The sequence below is a fragment of the Rhineura floridana genome, chromosome 4 (assembly GCF_030035675.1).
Source record: "Rhineura floridana isolate rRhiFlo1 chromosome 4, rRhiFlo1.hap2, whole genome shotgun sequence".
Lineage (NCBI taxonomy): Eukaryota > Metazoa > Chordata > Lepidosauria > Squamata > Rhineuridae > Rhineura > Rhineura floridana.
The window spans coordinates 16932343-16945777 of record NC_084483.1 but is presented as its reverse complement, the minus strand read 5'-3'; the positions used below and the strand labels follow the sequence as shown (position 1 = coordinate 16945777).

Below are 13435 nucleotides of genomic sequence, written 5' to 3'. Positions count from 1 at the left end.
AATTGTAGAAGGTGGACCATTGCTCCCCTCCTTCCCACACTCATTGTGGACATCTGCACAGGGGTGGCTATGTCTGAGCAGCTGTGTGGAGTAGGTGCTCCACACAGTCATGACCCTCAATTGTGCAGGGGTCCCTCCTGATCATGTGGTGTGCTTACAGATGAGAGTAGGTACCCATGCACAGAAGTGTTTCTTCACAGACATCCTTGATGAATGTGCAGGTGTAGAGGTGTGTGGCCAGCAGCATGATCCCACTTCACTGTGATAGCTGTACAGATGAAAAGGGGATCTTAAAAGGCATTCTCTTTCCCACTGGAATCCTAGCAGTTGATGGCTGTCAGTAAAATCCTATACATCTCTACTCAGAAGAAGTAAGTCCCATTGAGGTCAGTGGAATTTACTCATGTTGTGCTAAGTATTGCAGGCTGCATCTCTGTGGGTTTTTTTTTTTTTAATGTTTGGGAATTACACCATGGCAGTGTTTTAGCAAATTGGCTCCCCCTGCCAGCAGCAAAGAGGTTAAAAATACAGTTTTACCAAAGGGAGGAAAAAATCCTTGGCTATAAGAGAAGAAGTGAGAAAACAAGGCTCCCCTTTTCTTTCTGGTAAGTGTGAATTTCTCTATCAGTCTCACTAATATAGTAGTTATTGTCCTTAATTCCCCCCCCTTGATTTCTCACATTTGGATAGTAATGAAAATGGCTGCAATTTGACAGGAAAGGCGAGAATGTGATTTCTTTTGTTCCTTCTCCAGAAATATTGGAGGGAAACAACACTGCTTGCTGCATTTATGACAAGGATTTGCCTCTGCTGACACTCTTGAAGCACCCCTTTGAGAAAGCTGCATTCAAAAGAGAGCTGCTTTCTTTTTTATAGCACTGTGTATGAGAGGCCAAGAGGTAGTCTCCTGAAAGCCATTTTGTCTTACGATCTAATTCCATTTAAGAATCCACCAGGGTTCCAGGGCAGATTAAAGAATTTACACAGAAATGGCATGAGGTTTTCGCCTTCTTCTTTTCTATAGAGCTGTAACATGAAGGGGCTTTTAATAGAGATTTTCCAATTAATAGTAGGTTATGTCACTCACAAGACATCCATTACGAGAGAGATATTTTTTCCTCATATCCACCAGGTTAGCCTCAGGGACCTTATAGGATACTTTTTAAGGGGCTTGACAAATGAAAAAAGCAGCAGCCGCAGCAGCAGAAGGGAAATTACCTGGGTGACAGAGTTAAGTGACTCACAAAGACTCACTCTTCCTTCCCTCCAAGTTAGACTAATCTCTGACTGCTGCTACCTAGATAAAAATATAATTGGAGCAGATTGCTTCTAAAAAAGATGTTGCTTCCAGCTGGAGGAAACTGATGATTTTTTTTTTTAAAGTGTTTGATTCTGTCAAACGATAGCTGCAAGTCTGTTTTTCTCCCCCTTGTTGTTGAGCCGATAACAAATCACAGAGAGCTGTCAGGAAACATGGAGAGGTACTGAGCACAACCAACATCAAAGATAAGCAGGGAGGGAGGCTGGGGAAGAAAAGAATTTCCACTGAATATAATAATTAGAGCAGCCAATTTCCTTGAGTGTTTCATGGAGTCGGTTAGATTTTCCTCACATATTTTCACACAGACACTTTGAATGGATAACGTTACACTTTCCTCTGTACAGCCATGCGTGTTCTTCATTTCTGTAACCTTATGTATACCAAAGCCACTATGGGAGATGTTTTGCTTTAGAAACAAAATTAATTCTGTAGCCCTGAAAAAATATGTCACAGTGGTGGACTGATAGATACAGTAAGTTTCAAAAGTATCACATCTTTTCCGGTTGACTGAAAACTATACAATTGTGGCAAATGCAAAACAGCTAATTCTGAGTATTACCCAAGTTTATTAAATACCTGTTCACTTTCCTGTGAGGAAGGTTATGATAGCCATGTGGAGGAATAGCTCCAGGCTGGAGGGCTCCCTAGCAAAAAGGCCTTTGGTGCCCCCTACATCAGTCTCTCTCCCCTCCCCAAGTAGGTTTATCTACTGGCAGGGGCAGATGCGGGGAGCAACAATGCTTTGTCTTGCGGCAAGTTTATTTATTTATTTTAGGCATTTATATATCACTTTTAGGCGGACCTCACAAAGCGGTTTACATACGATTCTACAACAGTAAGTATTGTCGTGGAATTTACAACTGGGTTCTTTTTGGAGGAGACCCAATAAAGAAGCCAAAGTCTTTTTTTTTGTCATTAATTTTTATTCAAATTTTCAAAGACAAAAAACAAAACAAAACAAAAATAATTAAACAATAAAATAAAATGTTGACTTCCAATTTGTCGCAGATCAGTTATAAGTCTACAATATATAACAATCCTGTCTCCTAAATTATATTATAAAATCACTTTCCTCCAGTAGTTATCTTAATTAATCATCAAATCTCATAAACATTACTTTATTCTTTCCACAAAAAGTCAAAGAGAGGTTTCAGTTCCTTGAGAGATATATCTTTCAATTTTTCTCCAAATAAACATGTCGATTAATCCATCTCGTTCAAATCTGTTAGGTCCAATAATTTCAATAGCCATTCTTCCATTATCAATGTTAATTCCATCTTCCATCTTCAATAATCCTGTTAAGTCCAATAATTTCAGTAGCCATTCTTCCATTATCAATAATCCTGTTAAGTCCAGTAATTTCAGTAGCCATTCTTCCATTATCAGTATCCCATAATAATCTTGTTGTCATAGCCATAGTCCAAATAAACATATAGATTGATCCATCTCATCAAACCTGTTAAATCCAATAATTTCAATAGCCATTCTTCCATTATCAATATTAATTCCATCTTCCATCTTCAATAGTCCTGTTCAGTCCAGTAATTTCAGTATCCATTCTTCCATTATCAGTATCCCATATTAATCTTGCTGTCATAGCCATAGTCATATAATAAGAGTCTGATGGGAATTTCCTTTATCACAAATATTTCCTTGCCATCAATTCTGAATATGTTGCTGAAATATTGTTGTAAAGTCATATCTCTGTTCTTCTTTTTTACAAAATGCACTGGCTCATCTCTTAAGAATTTTTTCCATTGTCACATATCTGTAGTTAATTCCATAGATTTTTTCTATGTCAAGCTCCATCACATCATTCCAGTCCAAAAAATTATCCAAGACATTGATAACTTTATCTCTAATATCTTCATTAATTTCTTCAGAGACAACGTTGAATTCCAAACAGTAAACTTTGTTTCTAATATCCATAAACTCCAGATCTTTTTCCAATTCCACATTTGTTCCAATCGCCAGGGCTTGTATCTTCCCTTTAATTTTTCTTTTCTCATCTCTAATCTCATCAATCCCCTCTCTCACCAGATCCCCTATTCTTTAAGCTCCTGCGTCATTTTGCCAAATTCAATTTTCATCTCCTGTCTACCCTGTCTCAGGGTTTGTTTCGTTATCTCAATCTCATCCATTATTTTCTGAAACATAATTTCTTCCATGGTCTCAGCCACTTTCCTGATTGCCATTCTTAAATCCACGAAAACAAAAATTATTTCAGCCACAATTGGGTTAATATTCCAGGCTTGATGACATCACAGTGTAGACAGTACAGCCTGCCTTATCTCTTATATGTTCAGGAATACAAAACAAATTTAGTTCCCAGCTTCAAAACAGTTAGTGGCGTCATGAACAAGTAGATTCGTCAAAATGAAATAGACCAAAAAGAAAATAGTCCCAGACATATAATACTCCAAAGTTCATAAATCAAATTTATTTATTTTTCCCCCTCCTCGAAATAGAAATCCCTCTTCCGTTTGTATCTTTAGAATGCACTTCCAGGACAGCTTTTTGCAATAAAAACAAAGATAGGCTTTTTCAATTTCTTTCCTCCTTAATTTCGTGAATAAAAGAGAAGAGTTATAACTCACCCAGAAATTCTTTATAGCTGATTCATTGACAAATCTCTTTTTGCTGCAACAATTTAAACCAAGTGAAAAAAAAATAGAAAGAAGGATGCTTGCCTGTTAAAGTCCGTTTTTCTTTGAAGAAAAGATAAACGTGTCGCTTAATCAGTTAGAGCTTGTTGGAAGTCCGTCCGGCATTGCTGGCTGAACCTTCTCTCATAAATTAATGAAATCCAGTCCTCCCAACAAAAACAGGCTTTTGTGGTTAATCTCTACATTTCTCCCTGCCTGGGAGAAAATCTTTACCAGTCAAAAAGAACGTTCTGACTGACTTTAAAACTGAAAAAGCTTCTTCTGAGACGAGAGCTCATCTCAAAAAGCAGGCACAAGCGAAGTCACCCTTCCCGGAAGTCTAAAGAAGCCAAAGTCTGTTTTATTATTATTATTATTATTATTATTATTATTATTATTATTATTATTATTATTATTATTATTATTATTATTATTATTATTATTATCTTTATTTATACCCCGCCCTTTTTCCAAACTGGAACTCAAGGTGGCTTCCAGATAAAAATAAGTACATATCATTAAGAACCTATAAAATATAAAACATATATAAACATATAAAATCAGCATTAAAACAGGATTAAACTATTAAGATGTTAAAACCAATTACTCTTAAAATACTGCAACCCTGTTTAGGAGCATACAAGTAAAACAATAACATACAGCATCCTCTTCAGTCACTACCCTTAAAACCTTCAGTTTTAAGGTTTTTTATTCAGCAAAGCGCTTTACTGGAGCAAAGTACATAACTCGACTAAAACAGCGGGTGGATACAGACATATATATACCCCTATGTTCGTCATAGCCATAGCAACAGTCTCATCCAATTATTCTATGCTACTGTGATGCTCAGCCCCCTATACCAGCCACCTTCCTCTTTGCATTCCTGTGATATCAGTATCCTTGGAACATGTTCAGTCTGCTACAGCAGTTCTATTCACTGTTGTCTACGTGACTCCCCTGCTCAGAAGGAATGGCGGCCAGAATCCTCCTCATTCCCCCCTTTGGGACTATTTTCAAGTCCAGTCCCAATTTGCATGACAGATAACATATCCTCCTTCTCCTCCATCCATTGTCTATCAAATTCCAAGTAGATATGATTCACTTTGGCAGGTGTTAACATTTGGGTGGTCTTCTGCATGGTGCTCTTCAAACAAAACAATACACAATTTACCATGAAAAGGCAAAGAGGAACAATATACCCAACAGTAGTCCTAAGAGTACTGGTTTAATCCAACCTTTTAATCCACTGAACCAGTCTCCCGGACTCCATTGCCATCCAGATGTCCTAACCTCATACACCTTGGATGCTAACAGACGAATATTCTCAATTGATCCGGTAATGTTCACAGAACCATCAACAATGTGGGTGCACCATTCAGGGCCAATAAGACCACAGACTCCCCCCTGTGGTTGTAGGAGGTAGTCTAGAGGTATGTAGTTCTGTAAGGTAAATTATAGGATCTGTTGGAGTTCAGTGTTAACCATAGCTAGGGCACTGACAGTTTCATTCATAAAGTTCTCAAGTAGAGCACAAATCCTTTAAATATCCATATGGCTTGCTCTTGCCCCATAAAAAGGTATGACAACTCACAGCCAGGACTCGCCTGGAGCTTTAAGGACTTTATAAGCTTCCAGGATCTTATGGCTAGGGGCTACCTTTCGATAATTTCTTACCAGTCCCTTAGGAAAGGTTTCAATAATTCTGATTCCAGGGGCCAGAAGTCCAATATAACAAATTCCCTTTGCATTAACAGGTAAGTTCTTCCAAGCCTTTTGTCCGCAGATCCATCAGTAACTATGTGCTGTTCCAAGTAGGGTAGACAGGATGTGGATAATCCTGCCTTACCCCTTCCTCACCATACATAACCATGACTAAAGTAGCTTCATCTTCGGTACAGGTTTCATTATAATATGAGTGCCATTGGGGCCTGAGAGCTGCACACCATGGCTCCCATACCCTTTGCCTGTCCTTCATGACCTGCCCTGTGGAATTGCTGAGAGTCCACTTACCCTTGGTTTGATGAAGGACCCAGTCACATTGGCTACTCCCAACAAATGTTTTTCCCATGAACTTTAAACAAAGTTCCTCATTTGTCCATCAGGACAGGGCCACATACTGAGTAGTGTTAAGACTTTTCAGGGAGTCATCATGTTTAAGCCATGCATCTGAGATAAGACCAGATGAATTCAAAGGGACCCCAACCAGTGGGATACCTTCTTTTTCATACGTTGGAGTGTGCATACAAACCCAGCAGGTACTCTTATTCATTCCTCTAGCAAGATCTACCATTAGTTTTAAGAATGTGTTCTGACTCCAATCTGGGTGCACTATGCTAAAAAGGCTGCACAGTACTAGGGGCACAAGCCTATGTCCCACAGGACCCATATTATGGCACTGTTAATAAGGAATAGCAAGCAAACAGCAATAAAGCCCCACTTTTCTCTACCTAAACAAGTCACTGGCTCCACCACCTCAGTGTGGGGAGGTCCAAAAAAGTCCAATGGGCCACGCACTACTTCGACAAGCTCAAAATCAACCTGGGAAGCTGGTCTGCCAAAGGGGTTGCACCTCATTGGCTCTGGGACTGATATTTTTTGTCTTGCCTTCTCAGGCACTCTTTGGATTTGTAGTCTTAACTTCTCCCAAGAGGATAGGATCTCACTCATGAAGTCATCTGGTAGAGTGGGGGCCCTTCCTCAGATTGTAGTGATGGTAGTCCTAAGGGAGGGGCTCCTTTTCCTTGCTCTTTTCTTCTGGTGCTTGGTCAGGATCCGGTTGGCCTCTCTCGCTCTCTTGAGGTGGCTGGGCCTTCCAACAGTGAGACGTGTGTATCCAAGCTGTCCTATCAGCAATGCACACCGCAGTGAAGGTTGTCAGGAGAATCTGGTAAGGACCATTCCATTGAGGTTGAAGAAAATTTTTTCTCTGAAATTCACGAACCAGGACCCAATAGCTGGGTTGGAACTGGTAGGCAGGTACATCTAGCAGAACAGGAGCAGCTTCCTGGACCTGGGAGAAAAGAGTTCTCAACACTTTGGTAAGATTAGTGCATTGGTACCAGGAGCTCTTCCTGGCCTTCCAATAGAGACTGTAATTGGGCTGGTCTGGGAGCCACCCCCACTCTCATGGGGCGGCCAAAGAGAATTTCATGTGGTGTCAATCCATATTTTCTGTTAGATGTATTTCGCATCCCCATAAGAACTAGAGGGAGTGCATCTGGCCAGGATAGAAGAGGTCATCTGTAGCTTTAAATGTTGTGCAGGGGGAAGGAAGAATTCCACCTTGTGGTTTTTCCCATTACAGTGTTGCAAGAACACCTGCACTTGGCTGACTTTCTCTTCTCCTAAAGATACAGGATCAATCTCAGGCCCTGAACCTGGCAACCCTAATTGTGCTGGTCTTTATGAGCTGCCTTATGACTCAGAGTGGCTATCACTCTGCCAAGCCCAGGTGAGCACTGTTACTCCTCTCCTCTGTGCCTACTGTCCTCCTGTCCAACTGCTGGCTGCTACTCTCCCTCTCTCCTTGTTTCCTCTCCTCTCTCCTATTCTGCTGCTCCTTTGCCCATCAGCCGCTGCCTGGTCTCTCTCTTTCCCCTAATATGCCCTTACCTTGTGGTACATGCTGCATGTTGAAGGCTCACCACTGAGTTTGGGGTGTCAGACACAGTCTGCATCTACCTACTGCTGCTCCACACACAGCCTGCTGTGATCTGGTCTTTCTCTCCTAATTTGCTCCTTGAGGTGCATATGTTGAAAGCAGAAGCTCCGCTGTAACGGGGGTGTCATGCCAGTGCCTGCTGTTCTTCTGCTTACCTGCAGCCAAACTTTCTTTGCCAAACTGCCCAACTCTGGAGAGCTCTGCAAATTGTGTTACCCTATTATATTTAGATAGCTTGCTTGTTCTCAATATTCCTGTGTCCACTTCCTGTATTTCAACCTTGTTTGCTAATGGTCTACCCTGCAGTGCTTGCTGTAAACAGATGATGTATAATGGCCGGTATGTCCTCCTCACCTGCCACTTCTTCTCTTCTCCTTGCCTGATCCTTCCCTGCTCACAAAATGCTGCCCATTTCAGTAAAGGATGCTGATGGCTACTTTGCCCAGACACTGGTACTGCCCAAAAGAGACTGAGATTGTGCCCAAACATTCCTGGTTCAGTATGTTAGGGAAGAGATATTATGTCTCACATGCTGCTCCTACCTGTTTCAGAATGTATGAAAAAATATGAGAATTGTCATAGTGACACCATACTGATGTCTGCTGAAATATTGTCAAAATCACATGTCAAAACCATTTTGATAATGCTGCCTGTCTGAAAGAGAGAGAATGGCCACTGTCAAAATCATGCTGATTTTGTTCATTTGAAGGAGAAAAGTTTGTCATTGTGACCTCATGCTGATGCTGCCTACCTAAAGAAGAGAAAGAGAGACTGGATATTGTGACTTCTTGCTGATGCTGCCTGTTTGAAGGAGGGGTGGGCCACTGTGACCTCATGCTGGCCATTATGTTCTCATGTTGATGTTGCCTGCTTGAAAGAGACAGACTGACCATTGTAACATCATGTTGATGCTGCTCACCTGAAGGAGAGAGATTATCTGCTGTGACCTCATGCTGCTGTTGAAGGAGAGAGCCTGGCCATTGTGACTTCATGCTGATGTCACCAGCTTAGATGAAGAAGAGAGAGAGACTGGCCTATGGGCCAACTCCTTTGAGTAGAAAGGTAGCTTTTGTGCTCTGGAATTGACAACACATTCTTAACTTTCTCACATTCCCATCCTCTCAAATGCAACTTTCATCTCTCCTAAGGCAGGTGAGTACCACTGTGTACCAATGCTTTTTAGAATGTGGAAATTTGGCCTCTGGCTCCTATTGCCTTCCAGTGAGAGCATCTCAATTGCACAGAGTTTCTATTTGTGTGGAGGATTCTAAGTGTGTAAAGATCTACTGTAGTCCCCAATGAGGTGTCCAGTGCAACGTCTGGTGCAACTTCTTGGGAACAGTTTCAGTTGACGTGGCCTGATGATGTAGAAAAGGTGCTTGCGATGATGCGGCCAGCAACATGTCCTCTTGACCCTTGCCCTTTTTGGCTTATTAAAGCTTGTTGAGGGGGTTTGACCGAGTGGATCCAGGGTGTGGTCAATGCATCATTGCGGGAGGGAGTGGTTCCAGCTGCCCTGAAAGAGGTGGTGATCCGACCCCTCCTGAAAAAGCCCGCCCTGGACCCACTAGTCTGTGACAATTACCGACCAGTCACAAATACCCCCTTTTTAGGAAAGGTGATTGAGAGGGTTGTGGCACAGCAATTGCAAGTACTCTTGGATGAAACAGATTATCTTGACCCATTCCAGTCTGGGTTCAGGCCTGCTTATGGGACTGAATTGGCCTTGGTTGCCCTGATGGATGACCTTTATTGGGAGAAGAACAGGGGGAGTGTAATGGGGAATTTTATACATCCATACATATATACTCATAGATATTAAGAAGGCACATTTCTTTTATAATCATGAGTTAAATATTGAACTTCAGGCCTATTGGGGTCCTGAGATTCAGGGAGCCCTGAATCTTAAACATTTAATTCAGGCTAACAGCAAAAACCTGTTGCAATGGAAACGGGTCACAATGATCTCCTGGTTCTTTGCCAAGATCCAGCTGATGCATGATTAATTACTTTATTGTTTGGAATCAAAAATTATTATTATTATTATTATTTATTACACTTTTATACCGCCCGACTAGCAATAGCTCTCTGGGCGGTGAACACAAGAGTACAATAAAATCACACAATATAATACAATAGAGCATATAAAAACAACATAATCTAAAATCAATTACAACACATTTAAAATTAAGTTAACTTAAATTAAAATGCCTCGGAAAAGAGGAAGGTTTTAACTTGGCGCCGAAAGGATAATAGTGTCGGCGCCAAGCGCACCTCCTCGGGGAGACTGTTCCACAATTTGGGGGCCACCACTGAGAAGGCCCTAGATCTTGTCACCACCCTCCGGGCCTCCTTATGAGACGGGACCCGGAGGAGGGCCTTCGTAGTAGACCGTAGTGTACGGGCCGGTTCATATCGAGAGAGGCGTTCTGACAGATATCGTGGTCCCACGCCGTATAAGGCTTTATAGGTCAATACCAACACTTTGAATCTGGCCCAGAAGCATATTGGGAGCAAGTGCAGGCGAGCCAGAACAGGTGTTATATGCTCAGACCGCTTGGTCCTTGTCAGCAATCTGGCCGCCACATTTTGCACTAGCTGTAGCTTCCGAATTGTCTTCAAAGGTAGACCTACGTAGAGCGCGTTGCAGTAGTCCAAACGCGAGGTTACCAGAGCATGTACAACTGATGTGAGGTCCTCCTTACTCAAATAGGGATGTAGCTGGGCTACCAACCGAAGTTGGTAGAACGCATTCCGTGCCACCGAGGCTACATGAGCCTCAAGTGAGAGGAAAGAGTCTAAGAGGACTCCCAAACTACGGACCTGCTCCTTTAGGGGGAGTGTAACCGCATCCAGGACAGGGTATGTATCCACCATCCGATCAGAGAAACCATCCACCAGCAGCATCTCAGTCTTGTCAGGATTGAGCCTCAGTTTGTTAGTTCTCATCCAGTCCATTGTCGCGGCCAGGCAACAGTTCAGCACATCGACAGCCTCACCTGAGAATGATGAAAAGGAGAAGTAGAGCTTAGGAGCGAGAGAAGCTGTGATTGATGAAATGAGTAGGGATTGCCAATGTTTGATTCTTGAATGCCATCTAAAGGAGAAAGGTTTTACAGCATAATCAAAATGTTTTAATGAAAAGAAATAGTAATGATTTTAAAACAAATCAGTGTATTAAATTTACAACTTTTTAAGTGTGTTTTTATTAAGAAAAGGGTACATCTGGGGTGGCCTGCCTGCCTGCCTCTATATTTCTGAGGCTGAAAAAGATACCAGTTAGCCAGAGTCATCCAGCCTTTTTTCCTTAGTCTGTGTAGTTTTACAAGGTAGATCAGGGATTTAAATAAAACCCTCTTTCATGAGCTATGTATTTTATAAGTAAGGAAATTGGATTTCTGAGGAAGTATAAGAACATAAGAACCCCTATGGCAAAGGAATAGAACTGGTGGTGCTCATACATTTATAAACACCCTAAGTTAAGTTCCCAAACTTAACTCAAGGGAACTTGTCCAAATTTCTCCGGTGCACCTGGTCAGCCTGACTGATCAGAAACGATACAACAATGGCATATGGAATGTACTGGGTATGCTTGAAAACATTCACAGTAGTAACTGTTCCAACTAGAACCAAAATTCATTAGTCTTGAAGAGACAGTAGGACAATGGTAACATTTATGATATGGACAGAATCTTGGAAATCACCACTGGAGTTAGCTAATGCTTTCTGATTGATTTGGAACAATGTTATGTGGGCAAGGACTCATAAGATTGGTGAAATCATTGTCACATGTTGTAATTGTATTATGTAAAAGAGCTTGCACTCAGTGTCTCAGTGCAGTCTCTCTTGGATGTTTCTGGGAGGCTGACCCTGCATGTGCATGTAAAGAATAAAGGCCTACCTTTTTGCTCCAAGCCTGTGTCTTCAAATTTATTTAAGGACCCCCAGCAAAAGATCCCAATGGAGAAAGAATTCTCCTACAAGTGCGACCCTGTTACTCTTGATCTCTCAGCAGCTTTTGATATCATTGACCATGGTATGCTTCTGGGCCAACTTGGTGAAATGAGTATTGGACTGTTTTACAGTGGTTCCGATCCTATCTGCAGGGTCATTTTCAGAGAATAGCATTGGGTGATTGTCTTTCAGCCCCCTGGCAGTTGTGCTGTGGGGTGCTGCAGGGTACCATCTTGTCCCCCATGTTGTTTAACATCTATATGAAGCCCTTGGGAGCAGTCATCACAAGATTTGGGGTGAGGTGTCAGCAGTACACTGATGTTACCCAGCTCTATTTCTCTGTAACATCTGAATCGGAAGAAGCCGTGCAAGCCCTGGACCGTTGCCTGGACTCGGTGGTGGACTAGATGAGGTGCCAATAAACTGAATCTGAATCCTAGCAAGACAGAGGTGCTGTGGGTTGGTGGTTCCCGAGTTCAGATAATTGGTCAGTTGCCTGCATTGGATGGGGTTGTACTTCCTCTGAAAGAGCAGGTCCATAGTCTGGGGTGATCCTAGATCCATCTTTGTCACTAGAGGCCCAGGTGACCTCTGTGGCTAGGAGTGCCTTTTACCAGCTTTGGCTGGTAAGACAGCTGTGGCCGTTTCTGGACCAGGATAGCCTGACCACTGTTGTCCACTTACTGGTAACCTCCAGACTGGATTACTGTAATGCGCTCTATGTGGGGCTGCCCTTGAGGTTGGTCCGGAAGCTGCAGCTGGTGCAAAATGTGGCAGTGAGACTGCTCACTGGGGCAGGGTATTGCCAACATGTCACCCCACTGCTGAAAGAATTACATTGGCTGCCCATTTGCTATTGGGCCAAGTTCAAGGTTCTAGTTTTGGTGTACAAAGCCCTATACAGCTTGTAACCAGGATACCTGAAAGACCGTCTTATCCATTATATACCCCGTCAATCCATGCGCTGTTCAGGTGAGGACCTCCTGCAGATACCATTTTATCAGGAGGCCCGTTCTGCACAACACAGGAAATGGACCTTTAGTGTGGCGGCACCTACTCTGTGGAACTCCCTATCCTTAAATATTAGACAGGCGCTATCTCTGTTATCTTTTCAGTGCCTATTGAAGATCTTCCTCTTTCAACAAGCCTTTTAAGTTGAAACCTTATCCTAGTCTGCTTCTGTGTTGGAATTGCTTTTTAATGTTTTTAAACCTTTTTTTAAAACAATATGTTTTTTGACCTTTTTTTAAGATGTCTTCAAAGCTTTCTAAACAATGTATTTAAAGTTGTATTGTTTTAATATATTTTAAAGGCTGTTTTTATGATGTTTTAAAGTGTTTTTAGTGCTTTTGTTTGCCGCCCTGGGCTCCTGCTGGGAGGAAGGGCGGGATATAAATCAAATAATAAATAAATAAGATTTCCCCTTTCTGCTCAACATGCAAAGGTCTTGGGTGTAGAGTTATGGGGTCCCCCCTACATGTTTTTTTTAAAACCAAAAACAGCCTGGGAAGGTTGTATTTGAGTGGTAGCAGTGTTCATGGGAAGATGCTGCTTGTTACTCTTTCCTGTGGGCCTTGCTCAGTTCAAAATTGCACGCCCAAGTTTTTTTCACCCACAGCAGTAGGGAGAAGATATGGGTTCATGATTTCTTCTTCATATTTCCTTTACTGCCTGAGAGTGATAATCACCCAGAGAGCAAATTTTAAGCTGAAATGTAACAGGTGTCAATGGTTTAAACTAAGAGTGTGCATTAGGCACAAGATTCAACTTATATTTGCAGCTTTGGAAAGTAACTTGATTTCTTTCAGATCTGGTCTGTATGTTTTGGGTTTGACTTGTTAGTCAGGTCCATAT

General features: G+C 41.9%; 1 long non-coding RNA gene across 2 annotated transcripts; it reads left to right on the top strand.

Annotated features, from left to right (window-relative positions):
• The first annotated feature begins 494 nt into the window (after nucleotides 1-494).
• LOC133384263 (uncharacterized) lies at nucleotides 495-11578 on the top strand. 2 transcript variants are annotated; one of them, XR_009762474.1, is made up of 4 exons: nucleotides 495-605; nucleotides 2118-2156; nucleotides 7317-7417; nucleotides 8337-11578. It is a non-coding gene; the product is annotated as an uncharacterized LOC133384263 (long non-coding RNA). The 2 variants fall into 2 exon arrangements; XR_009762473.1 differs by having other exon boundaries at nucleotides 7271-7417.
• The last annotated feature ends 1857 nt before the right edge of the window (nucleotides 11579-13435 follow it).